Source organism: Cervus canadensis, chromosome 22 (genome assembly GCF_019320065.1).
Source record: "Cervus canadensis isolate Bull #8, Minnesota chromosome 22, ASM1932006v1, whole genome shotgun sequence".
Classification (NCBI taxonomy): Eukaryota; Metazoa; Chordata; class Mammalia; order Artiodactyla; family Cervidae; genus Cervus; species Cervus canadensis.
Genome location: NC_057407.1, coordinates 45,819,696 through 45,831,849, shown reverse-complemented (window position 1 = coordinate 45,831,849; position 12,154 = coordinate 45,819,696).

Below are 12,154 nucleotides of genomic sequence, written 5' to 3'. Positions count from 1 at the left end.
ACCCAATGTGAGAATCAAACCATTAATACCTTCAGAATTAGCCCCAGATTATTAAAATGCAATTATACTTGAAAAAGTAACCCAGCAGGGGGGCCACGTTTATTTATTTTTTCTCATTTTCACAGTAAATTTTCTCAGTGTGCAGGGACACTGCCTCCATACTCTCCTCCTGACAGCTGAACAACACCCAGGACTCAAGGATGAGATGATTTACGACTTCCTATATTGATTTCAAAGAAACCAATCAGATACCAATCAAATGCAGTCAAATACAGCTTGCAGGGGTGTTTTATGTGGTTCACAGGGTTTACAATTAAACATAGTTAGCTGCCAATACTTAGAAGTCTGACATACAGGTTTGAATTTGCAGCCTTTCTTGGGAAACTGGAAGAGCTGGCCACTCTGTTGCCCTTCCCCTGTGGCAGCACTTTAAGGAAAGCCACGTGTCCTGTCACTGGACACGTCCCTTCTGCAGCATGCAATCCCCCACCCGCCCCTGCCCAGAGCCTCGTCATTCCTTTGAGATTCCCAAGTGAAGACAGAGGAACTGGGGCCTTTCTCGACATCCTTCCCTCCCCAGTTCTCTGCCGCCTTCCCAGCCCCAGCTGTCAGAACCCTCTTGATGCACTGAGCTACCCTGTAGGTGGTGGTGGTTGTTTAGTTGCTCAGTCTTGTCCGACTCTTTGCGACCCCATGGACTGCAGCACGCCAGGCCTCCCTGTCATTCACTGTCTCCCAGAGTTTGCTCAATCTCGTGTCCATTGAGTCGTAGGGGAGTCGTTGCTCAGTAGGGGCGCCTCCCTAGGAGCTGCCTGCAGGGCTGGGAGCCAGATGCCAGAGCAGCAGGCACTGGTGGACTTGGCCCTGGGCAGTGTGCACACATTCCCTTGGCTCCTCTCACGGACCTCAGGCGATGCCTGGCTCCTTCAGTCTTCGGGCCCTGGCTTGCCTTTCTGCTTCTGCTCTTGTCAAGGGACAGTCCGCCCCTTGTTTGGCTCCACGAGGTGCATGGGCTCTTAGAGATGGCTGCAACCTTCCCTCAGCTCATAACCTGGCCACTTCCTCTGGCTCTGTCCACCCCTTGGGCTCCCAAGTGGGCTTAGCACTGCTGAAAACTTTTATTGGCCTAAACTTTGTTATTTATTCGCATAGAAAATGTCTGAAATGGTATCTTAGCTTCAGGAAGCTGAATGAATAACTGACCAATGGGACAGAATAGAGTCTGACCCACTCATAGTCCTCTGATTTATGACAAAGGTGACCCTGCGATATAGTGGGAACAAAATGGTCTATTTTGTTTTGTTTTTATTTATTTATTTGACTGCACTGGGTCTTAGTTGCAGCATGTGGGATATAGTTCCCTGACCAGGGATCAAACCCCGGGCCCCCTGCATTGGGAGAGTGGAGTCTTAGCCACTGAACCACCAGGGAAGTCCCCCCAAATGTTCTTTTGAATAAAAGTCTTGGGTCAGCTGCATAGCTACATGGGGAAAGAGTCTAGCTTTACCCCTGCCTCATGTATACACAAAATGCAGGTGGATTTCAGATCCAGAACAGAAAGGCAAAATTACAGAAAGGAAGATTACAGAGAACATCCTGACGACCCATTTGTTTATTCCGTTCTGTTTTTTCAGCCATTCAACACAAATAGGGATTGAGAACTTACTGTATTCTGGACTCCGTGCTGAGCAGCAGGGACACAAGAATAAAGAACACAGTCCCCTCTCTGGAAGAGCACACAGTTTCGCCGCATGAGAAGAAGCAGGATGCCAGCGAAGTATGACAGGAGCCGCAGCAGTGTGCTCTGTGAGCCAGAGATGGAGTGCCCAGTCCAGTCCAGGGGAGTGAGGAGGAGGGCCTTCTGGAGGAGGTGAGGGGTGTATGAGGGAGGGGTTAGCCAGGAGTAACGAGGCAAAGAGCATGCCTGGCTGAGAACCCAGCATCAACAAAGGCAAGGAAAAACAGGGCGTAAGGATTGCCACCTATTGCTTCAAAACATGTAGAAATTTGCGTGGCTTGTTTGTTGGATTCTTGCAGAGAAATATCACATGTTTATCTGTGCAGCACATTCACCGTGACAGATGTGATGTGATGTTGAGACTGGGTCTTATCCTGGTTACACAGGTGGGCAGGCGGATTTGGAGAACTTGGGTGACTTACTGAGTCCACCTAGGTGGAGACGGTGAAATTCGAATTCAGGTATTTGGTTGATTACTTTTATGCTCTCTGCCACACCAGGTGACTGCCGGTTCAGCTCCGGCCAAGCCCTCCAGACGTTACAGAGTCCTGTGGGCTTTATGGGCAAGAGGAAAGATGCTCTGGGCAGTCTTGGGCTGGGTTTAGAATTAGGCAGTTAGTGCCTTCAGGCTTCCCGGCATGCTCAAAGCTGAGGAATTGGCACAGGGCAGGATATATGGACAGCTTCACAGAGGACCAGGGCCACAGGTGTGCTGAGTCCGAAGTGTCCATTTCCCATGTGATGACTCGGGGTAGGCAAGCCGCCCTGGAAGAAAATGCACACTCGGACGCCATGCCCAAAGATGCCACTAGGTGGCGCCCAGCTGCAGGCATAAACGGGTAACTCGGCGGTGGCTACACCTGCGCAGAGGGCACACGAATGTAGTGGGATCTCTGACAGAAAATGTGAAAGTGTGAAGCGGGCGGGGAGAACTGGACACGTGGAAGATGATGGCATCTCTGTGCGGGCCTTCCAGAATCTGCTCTTCGGCCTCATGAGATCTGAATGCCCTGAGACTAGCAAGGAAACCCTGCCCTGTCGGTATTTACCCGAGGGAGGGGGCACACAGCTGGGTGTGGACTCTGGAGAGCTCATGGCACCCCTCCCCTCCTCCACAAGTGTAAACACACCCCTGGGCCTGCAAGACCCCAAATGAGCATGGTGCGGATCACCAAGGAGTATCTCTAGGTTTTCTGATGGTGCAATTCTGGAGGGCCTTATCAGACCTCCTCTCCTTTTCTGATGTTCCTGGCTTACCAAGCATTGGGCAATCCATGTGGATGACAAGCAAGGCTCTTGGCACTTTGAAACCTCAGTTTTTTCTTCTGTGATGTGGGCATGATTACAGCTCGAGCCTCCTGGAGCATCACGTGAAAGAATAGAACTAAGAGTACTTTGGCCATAAGGGCTTACTGCAGCTCCACCTATAGTCCCAAGCCTCCTGTTATGCCATTTACTCTTCTTCCTCCTCTGGGATAGCATCAGTCATGTGCCAGGCACAACACTGAATGTTTCATCATTCAGAAACCTCCACACAGTACTTCTAGACTCTCAGCAGGCTAGTTAGTAGCAGAAGGAGGCTTCGAACCCAGGCTGTGGCTTCAAGACTTAGCCCCTTCCCCAATATCTGAGATGGCCTCTTCCAATCAAAGATATATTGCTGCAGTGGGAGACAATGTCTTATCGTCCACGTTTTCATGTATTAGCAGATGGAGGCTTCAAAGTCCTTTCCCCCCTGTGTCTATACAGCTGCAGCCTCAAGGCTCCTCTTTGGGCTCAGTGGTACTTCAGTCCCATCTGCTTCTCCCTCCTGGGGTGGAGTGGAAGAGAGGAGGGTGGTGGGAGGTCTGGAAAGGCAGGGTGGAGAGCCCTGCTCTGGGTATGTCCTCCTGCAGGGAGAGTGGACGAGGGGAGGGGTCTCCCCGCCCCAGGCACCACCTGGCTTCTTTAGGGACAAAGACATTTCCAGGTGTGTTCTCAGTGACCTATTTAGATCCTGTTGACTGGAGTCACGCTGAGAACAGAGAATTGGAAGATACAGGACATTCTTCCTGAGGCTGACGGTCTCCTCACCACCTCAGAACTGTTACCTCCTGCTTTTCTCTTCTCTGAAAGGCCCCAGGGTGTCTGGGAGCCTCCCAGGTCCCAGGGCTTCATCTAGGAGATGAGGGAGTGTTTGTACCAGGTGGGCATTGGACCTGGTACCTTTTCAGCTTTTTTGTAATTTCATGGAGGGATGTCTGTGTTAACAAGGATCCTGGTCAGCATCTGAATTTTAAATTCATGAAGAAAGAGTGAGGGGTGTGAGGGGTATTAGTAGCCCAGTCGTGTCTGACTCTTTGTAACTCCATGAACTGTAGCCCGCCAGGCCTCTCTGTGGGATTTCCCAGGCAAGAATATTGGAGTGGGTTGCCATTCCCTTCTCCAGGGCATCGTTCCACCTCAGGGATCAAACTGGGGTCTCCTGCATTGCAGGCATATTTCTTTACAGTCTGAGCTACCAGGGAAGCCCAAGGAGGGGGGGGGGGATGTGTTTTGTAAGCATCTTAAGTTATGGCAGCAGGGTTGAAAGATGGGATGGTAGGCAAGAGGACAGAAAGGGTGCTGGTGGTAAACACCCCTTTCATCCTAAGGTTCTGGGATTCAATGAATGGATCACATTCATTTGTTTTCATTAAGGTGTAAATGACTGATACGTTATACAACAATCCTTAGATTTTACCCAGGGACTATGAAGAAGGCCTCTTTCAGCCACATTTTCCAGACGGCACTTCTGGAAGTGAACACAAGGAGCTGCACTGCTGTGGGAGATTTCTTCCCCAGCTCCCCGCCGTGTACTCTAGTGAGGAGGCTGGGTTGAGAGGGTCAGCCAGGCCCAGGGTGGGCCTGGAACCCTGGCTCAGGGACCCCTCCCTCGCGTGGCTGCTCCCCTTGGGCCCCACAGGCACCTCTGGCCAAGTGGTACAGGAAAGTTGGCCCCTCTCCCTGTCACCAGGATAACCGGGGGAGGGAGTGGACCAGGAAGAAAACCTCTTCTCCTCCCAGGACAACTCCAAAGGCCAATATTTAGCCCCTGGTCAGGTCCCAAGTCCCAGTTTCCAATTCAGCAAGTCGGCCCCTGAGTATAAGGGCAGTGACATCCAGGTGCCAAGAGGTTAGGGAATCAGCCACATATTTTCTAAGGGCTTTCCAGATGGACTCTAGGCAGGAAGATGAACCAGCGGTCAGGTGACTGCGTGATGTTGCTGGCAGAGGAAGGCGAGGGTGGGCAGTGTGGTGGAACTCAGAGCAGGGGGCACCCCGCCTGAGGGGTCAGGGGAGGAGACAAGGGAAGAACCATCTTGGGAAGGTTGATGCTTGGTAACAAGTTCGAGTTAGGCAGGTGATGAAGGCTAGAAGGGCTTCCAGGCAGAGGAGCTGCTTATGCAAGCCCAGGGGAGCCCTGGGCTCAGCAAACAGCTCTGCCTTTGAGAGAAGCAACCCCGAGGAGAGGTGGAGCCTGAGAGGTAAGTGAGCCACTTTAGGGACATTCAGGAAAGGAAGGCATGCCCAAGGGTACACACAGCATCTGAAGTCAACAGCACCAGGGACTTGCCTGGTGCCCCAGTGGTTATGACTCCATGCTTCCAATGCAGGGGGCATGGGTTCAATCCCTGATTCGGGAACTAGGATCCCATGCCTCATGGTGTGGTTCCCCCCGCCCCGCCCCAGATTAAGTCAACAGCACAGACAGAAAACCAAACGCTGTCCAGAGCATCCCATCTAGTCCCTGTGACCTGGGGGAGCAGGCAGGCCAGAGGGCGTGGAGCAGGGCTAGGCTGCCTGAGGCGGTGGGGGCAGAGGTCCCTTCACACTCCATTAAACATGAATCGCTCGTGGGGTCCTTGCCACGCCCAGCCCCTTCTAAAGGCCACTGGTCCAGAGTGCCTGGCACTGTCATCTGTAGCCGCAGCCAAGTGGGGGTGTCTCTGGTCAGGGGTCATCTTGGTGAGATGTTTACAGAGTCGGTTCCTCTGTGTGTGTGTGTGTGAGGGGGTCACAGCCCAAGACGGCCATGGCAGGAGGAGAAACGCTGTCAGAAGATTCCAGGGTGGCCAGGATGCTCCTTGCTCTACCAAGCCTCCCAGAGCCCTGGCAGTGGAGGGAGGGGATTAAGGAGACACCCCCTCCCCCAACCTTACAGCAGAAATAGCCTCCCTGAGTCCCGGCCACTCCCAACCTGGCCCTGTGGGCCTCATAGGCAGGGCTTCCTTGTTGCTGGTCTGGTCTGGTGTGGATAACGCAGGTCCGGTTACATCATTTCATCTTTCCTGAGAAGGGGCATTCCGGCAGTGATGGCCACAGCACACAGGATCAGGGAAGGGGCAGTGGTGTCAAATGCTGATACTGAATAAGCCAGCTGCATCCACTGGGCAAATCACTCAGCTTTTTGGAACCTGTATTTTGTAGGGGCAACATCTCCACCTTGCAGGGCCAGGGATTGAATGAAATGATGTGTATAACGCTGAAGCGCAGGCCCAGTGGAGTCCTTCCAGCCACGGTCTGGCACCTCACAGAGGACCATTCTCCAGCCACCTTGGGCCAGGTGGTCAGAAAGTCTCCAGCGGCTGGCAGAAGCCTGGCTGCGCCTCAGGGTCCCCAGGCTTGGCCGGCTTCCCGGGTGCCCTGCCGCTCATGGCCTGCAGGGGGCAGCAAAGGGACACACAGCCACATTCAGGCCTCTTCCCCATCAGGCAATGTTCTCCTTGCCTGTCTGGGATAGAAAGTTCTCCAATTGCATCAGTGAATGCAGCTTGGGTCGATTTGTTTTTAAATGGGTGACGTTTGAGATTCCTTTGTGAAAGCCCTTCACATCTGGCATCCAAAGAAAATCATCAGTCTAGACTCTCAGGCTGATAGCACATTGTATGACATTTGGGCCTGTTTTCCAGTAAAAGTGCCTGCCTGCTCCCAGCCCCAGCCCACCGCCCCCCCCCCCCCCCCCCCCCCCCCCCCCCCCGCCGCGCTCCCGCCTTCTCTTCTTGTGACCTTTTATCTCAGCGGGAGCCCTGACTAGAAAGAGGGTTCTGGAAATGTGGTGTGTTTCTCATTAAGTTTCTGCATCAAAAAAAAAAAAAAGAAAGAAAGAAAGAAAAATTCACGTGATGCAAAGCTCTTTTCCCCCCATTCTCTCTTTACCCCTATGTATCTCCAGTAACTCCTGCTGCTTAGGTTTTATTTAATTTGAGATAACTGAAGATGGAAATTTTGTTGATACCAAGAGTTAAAAAAAAGTCTGTCTCTCGGGTTTGGTGACATGCTTGGGTCCCTTTTCCTCGCTCAGCCTGGAGGTGGTCACAGGATTCCAAACAGAATTAATCCTCTCGAGGGCCCGACAATCCCCATGGCCTTTTTTTCCAAACCTGAACATTTCTTTCTTGAAAACCTGAGACTTTGACCTGGGAGACTATATGGGTTGAGCAGGCCCTGGGTTCTGAGGGGCCCTTAAGGAGCCTCTGGTGGCTCAGATGGTAAAGAATCCGCCTGCAATGTGGGAGATCTGGGTTCGGTCCCTGGATTGGGAAGATGCCTTGGAGGAGGGTAAGGTAACCCACTCCAGTGTTCTTGCTTGGAGAATCCCCATGGACAGAGGAGCCTGGCAGGCTACAGTCCACGGAGTCGCAAAGAGTCAGGCATGACTGAGTGAGGAAGCGCAACAGCTCAGAAGCAGCCTCTGGGGCTGGAGGGAGTCTCCCTGCTCTCAGAAGGTCGCTGCGGTGAGCCAGGTCCCCCCTTCCCTGCATATGTTGAGAGGCCTCCATCTGAGCCCAGTGGTCTGTGGCAGCAGAATTGAGACAGAGGGGGACAGAGAGAAAGAGAGGCGGGAGGCCACCGGTCCTGACGACTCCAGGTTCCCTTTATCTTCTCCTGGGACCAGTGGGCCTACATTTTCCCTGGAGGCAGCCTCTGTGAAAGCTGAAGCCACGGGTCAGAGTGTGTGAGCTGGCGTGTCTCAGAATAGGCTCACAGTGTGGGACTCCCCTGGTGGCCCAGTGGTTAGGACTCCATGCTTCCACTGCCAGGGGCCAGGGTTTGATCCCTGATCAGGGAACTAAGATCCCACATGCCTTGAGGGGACGCAAAAAAAAATTAAAAAATTAAAAGGCTCAAAATAGGCTTCGTTCCTAAAGCAGAGGCCTGTGAGAGCAGGGATTGGGTCACCCCCGTGCAGGTAAGCAGTCCAGACATGGAGGTGTGAACCCAGGGTCTCTCCTCAGCTGGTCTCGGCACTCTGAGCCCCTGGGACGCCTCCTCTCTCAGCCCCTCACCTTGACCTCGGCAATGGGAGGGACAAGCCTTCCATCTTCCCTTGAAGAGCAACAGGGGCCCAGAACTCATGGGTCAGCATCATCCTCTGCCTTAGGGTTGCCCCTTCGCTGTGCCCCCTCAGAGGCAGACCCCAGAGGGGCAGGCTGACGGTCGTCTCCGCCTGGCTCTTGGCTGACTTCTCCCCTTTCCTTCTCCTCCTGGGGCAACATGGCACCCTCTGCTGTCAGCAGTCAGAGAAGCCTTCAAGATCCAGTTCTACCCGCATGAGATTCGCCTCTGAACCGCAGGGCAGAAACAAGAAGTGGGCTATCCACTTCTAGTCTGACTGCCACTAGCTCCCCAGGGGACCTCAGGCAAGTCCCCTCCACCCTCTGAGCTGGTCCTCGTCCTTGCCACCCGGGGTCGGATCTGATGTTTGCTAAACTCCCAGTTCCAAGAGCCTGTGGCGGGAGTCAGGGCATGACTGCCCACAGTGGCCTGTTTTTCTCAGGAAAGCTTAATGGGCCCACAGCCAAGCCCATCATTTCCATACCGTCTGGGCTGCTTTTGCAAGGCAACAGCAGAACTGAGTCGTTGTGGCAGAGGCCGCGTGGCCCTCTAAGCCTAAGATATTTACTATCTGGCTCTTTACAGAAAAAATTCGCCAGCTTCTGGTCTATGGCTTCAATTTTATTTTATTTTCCCCAGAGTGAGGCAGAGTTGTTCCCAAAGGCACAGTCCTTTTGTTTTGCGGTGATGGGTCATTTGAATGAGGCAGAAGAAGCTCTTCCGGGATCCCGGCCAGAGAGCAGGTGAAGGAATCAGTATTAGTCAGGCCAGGCGACTGTAACAAATACCCACAGGCTAGGCGGCTTCAACCACAGATATTTATCTTCTCACAGTTCTGGAGGCTGGAAGGCCAAGGTCAAGATGCTCACAAATTCAGTTTCTGAGGCCTGTCCTGTTGGCTTTGAGGCCACTATCTCGCTATGTCCTCACACGGCCCTTCCTCGGAGCGCGGGCATGGAGGGGAGGGGAGGGGATCTGGTGTCTCTTATAAGTTCACTAATTCTCTTGGATCAAGGCTGTAGTCATGACCTCCTTTAACCTTAATTACCTGCTTATAGGCCGCATCTCCAAACCACAGTCACTTTGGGGTTGGGACTTGGACATATGAATTCTGGGGAGACACAGTTCAGTCTACAACAATTCTAACCCTTTGCTCAGGAGACTTTCTAATTATGCCTCCCTGGCAGATGGGGAACCCACAGCTGTGGAGGGTCAGATGCTTGCTGTGGGTCTTTGGTTGGATTTTCCAGAAACAGACCTTGAGATGAAGACTTAGGTGCTGGTGATGTGCTGAAGACGGGCTTGCTGGGGGACAGGTCAGGGAGTCTGCAGGGGCAGGGTGAGAGCTCAGGCGTGGACCCGCAGCAGGTGGCTTCATCCTGCAGGGAGCGCTGGGCTGTGGGTTCCCTCCTGGAGTCTGGGATGCTGGCACCCGTCAGTCACTGGCTCAAGGCTGCCTTGGGGGACGTCACCTCCCAGGCATTTCCAGTCTCTACAGGTGCGGGCAAAGCAGCTCTAGTCGCCTGAAGGCAGTCCTTGATGGGAGGTACAGGCATCAGAAATAGGGGATTGTGCTGCGAAAGGGATTGGACGGGGTCTGGGCAGGGCATTGCCTGTGTGGTCACACCCTGCAAGGAAAAGTCTGAGATGACAACAGAATGTTTACCCAAGAGTGCAAGGCTCGGTCTAGGAGGAAAGATCCATGCCTTTGGATTCTCACGTTCCCGGCCCTGGCACACAGGAGGTGCTCAATTAGGCCTCAGGGCTTTGCAGAAGAGCTGGAGTGACAGGTGACGGGCTGGGTCAGGCATGGAGGGTCACAGCTCTCCTCACGGCTAGGGCCCCTGCCCTGAGCATGACAGTCCAGAAAAGCTTAGGGATTGACCGGTCACCAGAACAAAGGACTTTTGTGAATGTGGGTCTCAAAGACTTTCTTCACAACACAAGGGAGGGACTTCCCTCGGGGCCTAGTGGTTAAGGTGTCAGGCTTCCACTGCAGAGGGCGTGGGTTCAATTCCTGGTCAGGGAACTAAGATCTTGCATGCTGTGTGATGCAGCCGAAACACACGCGCGTGTGAGTGCACACACACAGCACATAGGAGTAGTCTTTTCCCAGGGGTGTCCTGAGGGGAGGGGCAAGGAAGCTTTGGGGTAGGGTGGGTGGGAACAGGCTAATCGCAGGTAACCTGAGTAGGATTTTGTTTCCAACTTTTTTTTTTTTTAATCCATTTCAGAACAAATAGAATGGTGGCTGATTTCACATGTTTTTTGGTCAGTTTTGTCACACAGCCTAAATTTTTTTTCCTTGGGTAGTAATGAACTGAAAAACTGTTAGAAATAATGAGAGTTCAGTAAGGAAGCCAGTCACAAAATAAATGTACAAAAATCAATAGCTTTCCTATTTCCCACAGTAACCACTCAGAAAAAAAATAATGGAAAAGAAAGATCTCGCTCACAGCAGAAACAAAAAATATTTATCACTTCGAAGCAAAGTTGTAGGAGAAGACACACATCCTGAACCTTCGTCTCTCTGCCCCAGCCACCCCGCCGTGGTGGGAAAGACAATTGTTATATAACTATGAGCTTGGATTCCTGGCCCCCACCTCTCAGAGCATAGCGGGTCAGCGTTTCCTTGGCTCTCTTGGCGGGAGGTTTTTGTCTCTCAGAGGCATTTTGAAGATATAAGCTCATGACAGCTGCTCTGGGCAGCTGCCAAAGGGCGGCTGGCCGGCTGGGTGCCCGCTGTGGTCGCCGTGTGTGGTCGCCCGAGCCCAGGGTCTGGCCTGGACCAGGGAGCCACTGGAGTGGTGCTGCCTCCTGGAGGGCCGGTTGACTTAGACAGGAAGAGGGCTGACCGCTGCTCCCACTCAGGGAGGTCTCGGTGATCAAGCTGGCTGTGCCACCATAGGTGCGGGGCACAAAAGTGATCGTTGGAAAGAGTTCTTCCTGGAACCAGACTGGTGTCTTGTCTGGGATGGAGTGAGGTCAAGGAAGAAATCCCAGGAACGCCCTAAGCCAATTTCTGACTTGGGTGGAAGTGTTACACACACTGTTGTTGTTGTTGCTTAGTCGGTAAGTTGTGTCCAACTCTTTGCTACCCCATGGACATTAGCCCGCCAGGCTCCTCCGTCCATGGGATTTTCCAGGCAAGAGTACTGGAATGTGTTGTCAATTTCCTCCTCCAGGGGATCCTCCCAAACCAGGGATCGAGCCCTTGTCTCCTGCATTGGCAGGCAGATTCTTTACTGCTGAGCCTCCAGGGAAGCCCGTTACATACATTAGTCAGGATGATTTTCCTTTGTAAGGGGCAGAAAGCCTAGCTTAACCTGCTTTTCCCTTGCCATGTGCCAAAATGATCTGAAATAAAACAGTAGGATTCTGCCCATATCCCCCTTGGTGCAGGGCAGACGTCTTGACTGCCCACCACCAGCCCCTAAAGCTGCCCAAGGAGCCTGCTTTGCCCATTCTCATGGTGGGCCAGCAGTGAAGGGTACCACGCCCCTCCAAGGAGCAGCCTGACGCAGCAACAGGAAGAGAGGTGGGTCAGCACCTCAGCTCTCTTGCCCCTCGAGCAGGATGGCTCTGAAGTGTGTACTCCGCAAGGTCTCCCACAGTGCCTGGATGGGCCTGAGCTCAAGCTGGCCTTTAGCAGTTACCTGCTCAGTAATGCATCTTCTTTTCCTTGTCTTACTTCTCCAGTCTCCTAGTGATGTGTTCTGGGATGACTATGAAATAAACTCTTTGCATATGCATCCTTTTAGAAGGCGCCTCAACTGAAGGAGAGAGATTGATTCAGCCTCGTATAACTGGAGCCCAGGTGTAGATTTGGCTTCAGGTAGGGTAGGATCCAGAGGCTCATTAGAACTTGCTCTCTTTCCTCCCATTACTTGCTTCCCAGGCAGAATTTCTCAACATGCTGGTTCCCAGCAGGCTTATATTCTCCCAACTAAACCACCCTAGCAGAAAGAAGAAACTCCAAGCGAATCTTATCTTTATTTACTTATTTATTTAATTTGGCTGCGCTGGGTCTCAGATGTAGCAGGTGGGATCTTTGATCTT